The 11,070-nt window shown below is 43.4% G+C and overlaps 1 protein-coding gene across 1 annotated transcript in view; it reads right to left on the bottom strand.

The window, feature by feature from the left end:
• AHCTF1 (AT-hook containing transcription factor 1) overlaps positions 1-10,697 on the bottom strand; it is a 78,535-nt gene extending 67,838 nt beyond the window's left edge. The window contains exon 1 of the mRNA XM_026649641.2: positions 10,609-10,697. The gene's annotated coding sequence lies outside the window, so the exon portion shown is untranslated. The remainder of the gene's footprint in view (positions 1-10,608) is intronic.
• Positions 10,698-11,070: the final 373 nt, after the last annotated feature.

Below are 11,070 nucleotides of genomic sequence, written 5' to 3'. Positions count from 1 at the left end.
AGGGGGAGAGAGAGAGAGAGAGAGAGAGTGTGTGTGAAAAGCATATGCTAACTGTTGTATTTTCAATAAATGCTGTGTATTTACCTTCCTCTATAAAGATCCCGTGTGCTTTGTATGAGCATAACTAACGCTTCTGATACTGCATTACATTTTGATTAGAATAATACAAAATCAACACAGCACACATTAAATGGAATAAAAACTAGCTAACTGATAGGTCTGAAAATGCAACTGTAAACAGGGAATCATCAAGTGTGTCCTAGTAGGGTCCCCCAGATATCGCTTCTCGGCCCTATAGTATTGAACATTTTTATCAATGACCTGAAAGAAAACAACATCATTACAGATCAAGTTCACAAATGACACAAAGATTGGGGGAGTGATAAAAAAAAGAATAGGACAGACCACTGATATAGAGCAATCTAGATCACTCGGTAAGCAGGATGTAAATAAACAGTATGTGTTTTAATATGGCCAAATGTAGAGTCATACTTCTAGAAATAAATAATGCAGGCCATACTTACAGGTTGGGGGCTCTATCCTGAGAATCAGTGACGCTGAAAAGGGCTTCGGAGTCATGAGCTCTAAGTGTGATACTGTGGCCAAAAGGGCTAATGTGATCCTTGGAAGTATAAACAGAGCAATAGTGAGTTAGAGTTAGGGAGATTATATTACCTTTGTATTTGGCACGGGAGCAACCACTACCAGAATACTATGTCCAGTTCTGGTATCCACAATACAAGAATGATGTTGATAAATTGGAGAGGGTTCAGAGAAGAACCATGGAATTGATGAAAGGACTGAAAACATGCCTTATAGTGAAAGACTCCAAAAGTTCAATCTATTTACCTTTACTAAGAGAAGGTTAAGGGGTTACTTGATCACAGTCTTTAAGTACCTACATGAAGAACAGAAATTTGGTAATAGAGGGCTCTTCAATTTAGCAGACAAGGTATAACGAGATCCAATGGCTGGAAATACAAGCTAGACAAATTCAGACTAGAAGTAATGTGAATTTTTTTTTTTTTTTTTAAACAGTGAGGGAAATTAATCATCTGAACTATTTAAGAAGTGCTGCAATGGATTCTCTATCATTGGAAAATTTTAAAATCAAGAAAGAGCGTTCTAAAATATATATATGTTCTAGTTCAAACTAGAATTAATTCAGGGAAGTCCTATGGCAAATATTAGAATACAGGCGATCAGACTAGATTATCACAATATTCTTTTCTGGCTGTATAATCTATGGCTTGGAAGGAGGACATCAAGGCAGGGGCAGTACCTGAATTTTCAGATTTATGAGATTAACAAGAGTAAATTGAGAGTGTCATTCTTGAAATAAAGCACACACAAGTCTCCACAGAAATTTAATGAAAGCACTCCTGTTGTTCTTGGGCCAGTTTTGACCCATGTCCTTTTAAATATCCTTATATATTATGAAGTAGTTACAACTGGTGACTAAGGTTAATCTGAAATAAATTGATTTGATTCACCAAAATGAACATAAACTACTGAGTAATTAGATGACTGTATTGGTGCAATCTTTGTCCTTCTGCTCCCTACTGCTTGTCAACTTCACTCCTCATGTCACATCTAAAGTTTAGATTGCAGACTTTTTCAGGCAGGGACCATGTCTTTTTTAATGTCTTCTGAGAAGAGTTTAGCAAGCTCAGGCACTATAAAATAAATACTGGACAAAGTTTTGTGGGAGAACTTAAAGGCATTAATATCCTGGATGCTCAGATGACAGAACTACATACAGCCAGGTAGAAAAGAATGAGTGACAGTCCAGGTATATAAAAGAATAAAGCTGCTGATTTATGAAAACCAGGTGTGCTAATTAAAAAGAATTTATTTATTTTTTGCATAGGTGGGTTAAAAAAGTTCTTGACAGTATAATGAAATTGAATTTTTTAAAAGGTTGTTACGAGATATTAAGATAGACAGACCACATATAATTCAATATCCTACACTTGCACAAAGGCTTGCCTTCGCATACAGCACTACAGCTGAGCAGCTGAAACGCTTTAGTAAAGATGCTCCGACGCTGACAAGAGAGCTTCTCCCATCAGTGTAGTCAATCCATCCCCTCAAGAAGTAGCATCTATGTCAACAGGAGAAGCTCTTGTTGACATAATTCCCCGGTGTAGACTGTGCTATCAGTATAACTACATCATTCAGGGGGTTGGATTTTTCACATACCTGAGCGACTTATAAACAGTCCTATATCAGTATAACTAGTTATACTGATATAGGTCTGTAGCGTACGCCTGGCCCAAGAATCCAGCCCAAGAGAGATAAACCCTGCCTACACTATGAACGGACCTGATGGTGGCAGTAATAGTCAGGAACAGGTGTGATGGAATGGGAATTTTTCATATTTTGGATGAATAGTGTATGTGCCTCAGTTTCCTTTGTGCACAGCATGGTTAACTAGGTGGGGAGGGAAAGTATGTTTATTCTTTGCAGAGATCCAGGTGTGACTGGGGTCCATATCTTCTGGGACTCTCCATGGACAATTGCCTGGATTTTGGCATCTAGCAACTAACGACCATGAAGGGCTCATGCTCTGCAGGAAACCAGCCAGGTTTGACCAGCTGGAGAACAAAGGGCTATCGAGGAGGGCTAGGTGACTATGTTTGCCCTGGAACAAGAACAAAGGACTGATGAGGGGTCAGGGGGTTGTTAAGTGTGGGCTGTTGGAGGGGAGAAGCAGCTTCTGGACTGGGACTCGGAAGGGATCAGAGAGCTCTGGGCTCTGAACTGACCCAGATGGACTATGCTGTAACCTTCTGTTTTCTGTGATAACCAAGGACTTTCCATGCTGTATTCCAGACATCTAATAAACCCTTCTGCTTTTACAAAACTGGCAGAGAGTCACTCCAGATTAAGGAAACTGGGAGTACATTGCTCCCTTTGGGTACATAAATCTCCCTCCGGGATCCAAACCAGGTGGGAGATTCTACAGGGAGTTCATGGCAAAAGGAAGCGGAGCCAAAGGCTCCGAGATTTGGTCCCAGGAGGCAGTGAAGCCAAGGGACTTATCCCAGTGAGAGAGAGACATCCTAAGGGTGGTCATCACAGGGATGTTCCAGAGCTGTTTGAAAGCACTGGACCTGTGGATCTGTGACCACAGGTCCTGCTGAAACTGGTGCAGATAACCATTTAAGTGTTAGGGCTGGTCTCCACTACTGGTAAATCAACATTGCTGCAATCAATGCAGCAGGGATCGATTTAGCAGGTCTAATGGAGACGCGCTAAATCAATGGCAGAGCGTTCTCCAGTCGACCCCAGCTCTCCAAGAAGAGTAAGGGAAGTCGACCGGAGCGTGTCTCCCGTTGACTCAGCGCCGTGAAGACACAGAGGTAAGTCAACCTAAGCTACGTCGAATCCAGCTAGGTTATTCACGCAGGCGGAGTAGCATAACTTAGGTCGACTTACCCCCATAGTGAAGACAAGCCCTAAGTGTGGATGAAACAAAGCCTTTTTCAAAATCATACATCCTGGCAACTAAGTTGTTTTCAACATCAATTCAGCAGCACCTACTGTTCACAATTTGTCATTAACTGGTCGGTTCATTAGTGTAAATGGACTATGGTGATCTAGATTTAACCAATAAAATTTATGACAGTTACATAGGCATTTTTGATAGTCTGCTGCTATTCACTCTGGTAGGTGGTGCAAACACACAACATCTCTGATATGCAGATTTAGAAGCCTAATTTTAGGTCCCCTGGTTTGAAAACTTTGGCCACTGTACTTGGCATTTACTCTGAACAAGTATAATCACAATGGTGGTAAGAGCGCCTGTGCATCATTTAGAACCTTATGTGTAGACATTGGTGTGTGAAGACATTCCAGGGACTTATAACTAAGGCTACGATTATGTCACAGAGGTCATGGATGTCACGGAAACTGACTTCCAGAGACCCATGACATTTTCTGCCCCGGAGGCTGAAGCTGTCAGCAGGCAGCCCCACAGCTCTCAGCTGCTGCAGGAGAGGGCCCCCTGCAGCTGCCCAGCCACGGCAGGCCAGAGGGGACCCCAGAATCCCTAGAAGCTGTGGGTGCTGGACCCTCCTCATTTTGTCAGGGGCATTTTTAGTAAAAATCACAGACAGGTCATGGGCTTCCGTTAATTTTTGCTTATTGCCCGTGACCTGTCAGTGATTTTTACTAAAAATATCCCTGACAAAATCTAAGCCTTACTTAGAACACTGGTTGCAACCTAAATGTTGTAGTGCAAATAAAGCTCTTACACTATCAGTGCATGCTGGGAGAGAGATTATAGACCGTTGAGATGCCATTTATAACAACTACCTTGGAAGACAGACACTGTGTGGAAACAGCCATACCATTAGAAGGAACACAACTGCTATTTACAATTAAGTTATGTACAAACAGTAACCTAGCTTTAGAGGGCAGGGGGAAGGGATGCTGCGGGATGGACAGGGGGACCTGCCTTACTCCACATCACACGGACACCCTATTTGAAAGATGTTTAAAGAAGTCTGTGTGTCTATTGCCAGCATCAAAAAAAGCAGCATATACCAATGGCAAAAAGTATAACAGATGCAGAGCCTGGTACCAAGAACAAGGCAACATTTTGAGAAGAATGCTGCTGATGGCAAGGACGCTGCTGCAGTCAGCCAGTCTGAAAATTCTGGATCTATTGTTTCCTATGCCAGCATAAAAGACACAGAATCACAACAGAGACTGTTAGCATTTCTAATGGGATAAGATAGTACTGGCAGCAAGTTATGGGCTGTTTTTTTTTTTGGGGGGACATTTTTAAATGACAATGGGCTGAATATTTTTATTTGCTATAAAAATCCCATAAGGAAAAAGGCTTTTTAAAGTTTTAACATACTCGTACTAATGGCTTTGCTTAGTTTAATTCTAACAATAAACCTAATATGCTTTGAAGAATAAATTAATGTCTAGTAAGTCAGAAATACAACAGAGATCTTTATTATAGAAAAAAAGAAGACCAAATAACAGCAGTTTGTTAAGACAAGTCATTGTTTGAACAAGACACCAAATGGAAATATTAGCTCGGTAATAAATTGACTATACTTTTAATACATCAAATAGATAGATTTTTATCTCTTCTACCAGGTGAAGAGGCAAAATTTCTCTTTAAGATACTTAAAGATAAAAAATGTAAATTGTTGATTTAGATCAATTCCCTTTTCAACTAATTAAAGGACTAAAATAAATTGTAAAGGCTTGTCTTAAATCAATGGTTCACAAGCTATGGTCTGTGGAAAGCTGGCAAGTCACGTGGTGCTAATGCACCACCCATTCCCAGTCTAGGTTTTTCATTGCAAAAGAGCCTGGAGGCCTGTAAATGCACCTGGAAACGAGGAACCAGCCTACAGACCACTGCTACATCAGAAGGAAAAGAGAAATAGGAGTTGCCCAAAGATACTGAAGCTACTAGTGGGAGAAGAATGTGCAGAGGAGGAAAAAGCCAGCCAGGGAGTACATCCAAGGGAGTAGTTGAAGCAAGCAGCCAAGCAACAGGGAAAAGGGGACCATGCAGCAGTGAAGCACAGGAGGAGAGGAACAGAACAGATGGGAGGGAAGATACACATAAGAAGTAGACAGTGATTAACTTTTTTTTAAAAAAGCCCAAACATTCATCATGTAAGACATACAAATATATTAAATCCATTCCTATTTTTTCCATTAAGGCAATTGTTGTAGATTAGAAAGGGAAGGGGAAGGGGACAAGAGAATCTGCAATGTGGTGTACACACCATGAATCTGAACCTCCAATTTAAGTTAATCCACCCACATGCAAAGGTTAAAAGGTCACTGTTCAACATACACTCATTTCCATTGGAAAATGTTGCTACCGCTTACTATAACAACATCTAAAGTTCTGAAATAAAAAATTCCAGAAAAATATGTTCTACTCAGTTTACTTTTGGCATTTGACAGCTATACATGCAGTCAGTTTTACTGTTTTGATGATTAGCTGCATTTCCTATCATGAACTGCTCTGGAAGAGTTTACTATTATGCTCTTCTGCCAATCCTGCTGGAAGGTGTTCACCAATGACAAGTAACAGCAAAGCTGAAGCTAAGATGCAGTAACCAGATGAATGAATGTGGAGAGGGGGTAGAGGGCCAGACCAGAGCCAGTTTAGTGTTGCTCTTAAACTCACCCAAATGAGCCTCCTAAAACATCAGTAGAGGAGCAGAACAACCCTTAAGATTGTTTTGTTTTCTTTTTAAAGGATTTTTTAAAATTCCAAAAAGGACTGTTTTAAGTAGACTATTTCAAAAGAATCAAGTTGGCAGTGTCCCTTTATGTTTAAAACCACTGGTACATGAGTGATTTTGAAAGTACATATTAAAAAAAGCAAAGTGTAACGAAGTGCACAGAATATAGGAAGGTATCTGAGGACATCAAATGAAAGATTATCCTTATTTGTGAGATCCATTTAATCAAGAAACAAGATGAAGCAACTAAAAACCAAGGACTATTTTTTGTGCCTATTTGGCAACTGCAAAAAGATCCTGATCAACAGGCTAGCTTCTCCTAAAATGGAAGAGTCACTAATTAACAAGAGGCCAAAAATAAATGGTAAAAACATAAAAAGTTACCAGGAATTTTCCAGCAGAGGACACAGTTAAGGTCTCTAAGAGTCAAATGGCCATTATCTGATGGAACTCTGTTCAAGTGAATGCTTTTAATGACATTCCAAATATGGCTCCATTTCTTTCTAAATATGGCACTTGTCTTTGCCATGTTTGGGAGGTGCTATGTGTAGCACAAAAATCCTGGGTTCTTTTCTAGGAGAGAGTTTATTCTGTGACACTATGGCTTTGTCTATAGCAGAGACATTTAAAAGTAATTACCGCTGATTCCAACACCAGTTCAGCTGAACTGATGAGCATTGTGAAGAAGACAAGGCTCCAGTGGTTGGCCCCACTTTTAACACAGTTTTCATTAAACCTGCTTTTCAGCAGGTTTAATTAAATGGTGGTACATACAACTGCCAGAAGCTACCAGAGCCTCGTCTACACTAGGGATCCTCCGGCAAAGAAGGAAATTTTGTAAGTTTTGCCAGCATAGATATGGTCTAATCATAATTGTGAGGAACATGGATCTGCTCTGTAATTATTTATGAATTCTGTATATTGACCTGGTTATTGGGACATTAATGTAGAATTTACTCAGTATACTCAACAGGGCTGCTGGGAAACAAGCGGGAAAGCAAAAGAATGGCTCAGGTTAAGACACCTTCAGCAAATACTTGAGGGTTGTTAAGTCACTGCCTCCCTGACTCCACCACCCGCTGAATTCACCAAACTAGTATGGACAAGGAGGGCTAACAACTAGCAACTGATCAGATCAAAAAACTGGCTGGATAAAAATGACTCTCTCTAGGGGGAAGCAGTTGTTGGGGAGCTGTTCAGATTGACGCAGGAACACTCTGAAGTATGTGAAGTTAGAACTGCCTGGCCTACCATTACAGGGGACTTTAGGTAAGATATGTGCATGTAGATGGTTTTAAAAATCCTTTTATGATTTGTTCCTACCATTAAGATTCAACAATACTTTGGTTTAAGAAGGCTGTCTGGTCACTACACTCATCCTGGTTTCAGACTCCCAAAAGGAAGAACCAGAAGCACTCAAACCCAGTCGGACCTGCTGGTACACATGGTCTCTACACAGTGTACTGTAGCCCCAGGCCAAGTGGGAAAACTGCAGAATTCCACCCCAGGAGAGGTAAATACATGAGATCTGATACTCGAGGGGGGGCACTCAGATACATCAGAGAGTAGGTAGAGAGATACAGCTAGCCCTGTAAGCATGACACTAGAATGTTCCTTGCTACTAAAAATCAGGCAGCCAGCAGGGGAGTTTGAAATGCTACATGAATAAGTCAAACCTTTAACTTCCAGCTCTCTCCTGTTCCAAAGCAGTAATTTTGGCATCTCACGCTTCAACCATTTTTCCCTTATACTACATACTTCAGTTCTAGGACTATCATGGGCTATTTTGGAGAAAGTCAATGTGCCATGGACTTAGCAAAGCCAGAGTTCTGGGACAAAAGATGCCATCAGTTTCAACTGAAAGGAGTACCTGTAAGACTGGTTCACAGAAAAGTAATCTTGTTTGGCTACTGCAGAGCAAATCAAAGAAGGGCTCAGATGACTTTGTAAGGGGAATCCTCAACATGCTCTTTTGCAAGGAGGACTGAGTAGAGGTAGGGGAGAAAAGACATCATCCAAGATACTATCTTTCATTTACCCAAAGTCTCAACATTACAATAACTATCACATTGGATGAGAAAGGTTGAAATTACTTTTTCTGGAGCCAGTCAACATTTCAATCAGCCACACAAGAAATCTGTTAAAACAATCTGAGGCATTGCAACTCTCAGCTGACTCTGAACCAGGGAGATGGGGACCTAATACTTCGGGAGGCAACAGTTATTACACAACAAGCATGGGGGAAGGGTTAAGATGATCTGGTTTACTGACTAGCAGTAAAAAGTATGTGTAAAACTCTAGTACATAGGGGGGGAAATGGGAAGAGTCTGCAGAAAGGGAAATGAGAGAAGATAGCGAGTTCATTTTGGAAAACACCATCCACAGTTTATATTACACAAAACTATTTTTCTTTTTAAACCCGGAAGTATTTGATGAATCCTGGAGGAATGTTAGGAAGAGAGGGAACTTTAAGCACAATGGTGCTCATGTTCAATGAGCCGGCAATTCTGTCATATCTTCCCATAAAAGGAATAAATAAGTTTGTGATTTATTGGTGGTAGCAGTTGGTAAGTTCATCCCTACCTGTATTCAGAAACAGCCCCCCTGCACAGAACCCATGAAGTTTTGAATGAGAACCTTGATATTTAACCTAGAAACTAACCATCACTGTAATAAAGCCACTGGCAAGAGAGAGTTTGTCTATGGCAGAATACAAGAAGAATCAGGCCTATTTCACTATTGCTGTTACCCATTGCTTACTGAGAGGCAGGGTGATGAGCCATGATTTTTGTAGTTTCACTCTGCTGCCTCAGGAATTCTATGTGCAGCAGCAGGAGTGAAAGCCCACTGAGCTTCTGCATTAGCTGCAGCCATAAACTCAATCTCCCACCTTGCATTAGAGTTATTAGTCTTGGCACACAAAGTTTGATGCAAAGTTTAAGTAATTTTCAAACATATGTTCAGAAACAGTACTGCACCAAAAAAGTGTATGGCAATAACCATGCTATAGTACAGGCTTATTTTTTGTGGTGAGGGGGAGCCACAAAGAAGTTTACATCAGGTTTTTGTCTACATCACACAATGAATCTTAAACTATTAGAGTAAGTGGTTATCACTGCTCCTTCAGCAGAACCATACTTGACAGTCATTTTTAACAAGACTATACACCTATTACAGTTCTACACCCAGCACATTGATTGACTGAATAAGATTCTGGTAGTTTAAATCCTGATACTCAGTATGGAAGTGATTAACCTAAACTTCAAAAATGATTCCAGGACAAACAAAAGCAAATAGAAATAATGGAGGAAAAGAGTGGGGATGTATCCCCAGCCACTCCAGGAGGCAGGAAGCTGTAATGCTGCCCACATGCAATAACAACTATTAGGCAAGACTGATATAGACTAGATTCCCTAAGAGCATACCTTAAACCATCCCATTCCCGCCCTATCAGGCAACCAGCCTTAACTGAATTCTGATTCTAGCCCCCGCTACTGAGCCCCATTTTTACACCACCTTCTGGCTGTCGATGTTAGGAAAATTATCAGACAACAAAGGTTGAAAATATTTGTTCCCACTGATGGAAGTTTTGAGCTTATCGTGGTATATCTAAGGTTTATGAGAACCAGAAATGAAATTCTGAACTGTTTACCATCATTATAATCAGCAACTTTGTGCCCTACCAACTGATACATACAGTACTTTAAAAAACACACACACCCAGCAGCAGGCAATAGAAAGTTGCACCGACTCTGTAGCCACATGGCTACAAAAGTCAAACATGCACGGGAACCTCACAAAAACGCACTACATTTCGGTAAACTATCAATAATGGCCCCGCTTTTAAGTACAAACCTTCCCATGCCCCCGCCCTAAAACCTAGGGTGTCTCCGGTCCACATGCCCCCCTAGAAACTGTCTGACGGGGGAGGGGGACGGGCTAGGGACGAGGCAGTATCATTGCCAGGGAAAAGCACAGCTCGTTTGGCCGCCCGGGCTGCTGCGATCCCCACACACCCACCAGCGCCTCCATGTGCTCTGCCCGGGCCTAAGCGCCGGCGGGGCAGCACCGAGCGACCCTCCCGCCTTCCCGCGGTTGGGCTGCCCGGGGAACAGGCTGCGGCCGCTCGCTCGCTCGGGCACCAGGCACCGCCATGTGCGGCGGCGGCTGCGCGGCCCGGGGTCACTTACATAAGGAGCCGGCTCCCCCGCCCCCTCGCCTGCCGGGCCCGCAGCGGCTGCGCCGGGCCGCTCCCTGCCCACCCACCCCTCCCTCCTGAGCCCGGCGCCCCCCCCGAGGGCGCCCCCCCGTCCGTGCCCGGGCGGGGAGCCGGAGCCGGCCTAGCCGGGCGGGCTGCAGCGGAACCTCCCGCAGGTACCTGCTGGGGCGGGTGTCACCGCCGTCTGCCTCCTGCCCGGCGCGTCTCCTCCCCCCCGTGCCGGTCACGGCGACGGCATCTCCCCACAGCGGTTAAGGCGGGCGCCTGCCTCTCCCAGGCCTGCCCGGCTCCGCCGCACTCAGTGTCTGCGCAGCAACCCGGCCCCCCCACGCACACCCGCTCACCACCGGGAAGGGAAGGTGGGGTGGGGGGGGCAGTTCTCGCGAGAGCTGCCGCCGCCACCGCGGGAATTTTCAAATTCGCAACCTTTCCCTGGGCTCAAGCGGCCCGGGGAGGGAGGGGGGGCAGAACGCAACGGGCGTAGAACTACAAATACCAGCATGCACCGCTCCATCCGCTGCACTGCGGGTGCCAGTAGTCCACGGAGCATTGCAAGCCGGGAACTGTAGTCTCTTTAGGACTACAAAGTACAAAATTGCTCATCGTTCAGGCCGGAAGGGC

Source organism: Terrapene carolina, unplaced genomic scaffold (assembly GCF_002925995.2).
Source record: "Terrapene carolina triunguis isolate 2854851 unplaced genomic scaffold, T_m_triunguis-2.0 Scaffold85, whole genome shotgun sequence".
Lineage (NCBI taxonomy): Eukaryota > Metazoa > Chordata > Testudines > Emydidae > Terrapene > Terrapene triunguis.
This window is presented reverse-complemented; position numbering and strand designations above follow the sequence as displayed.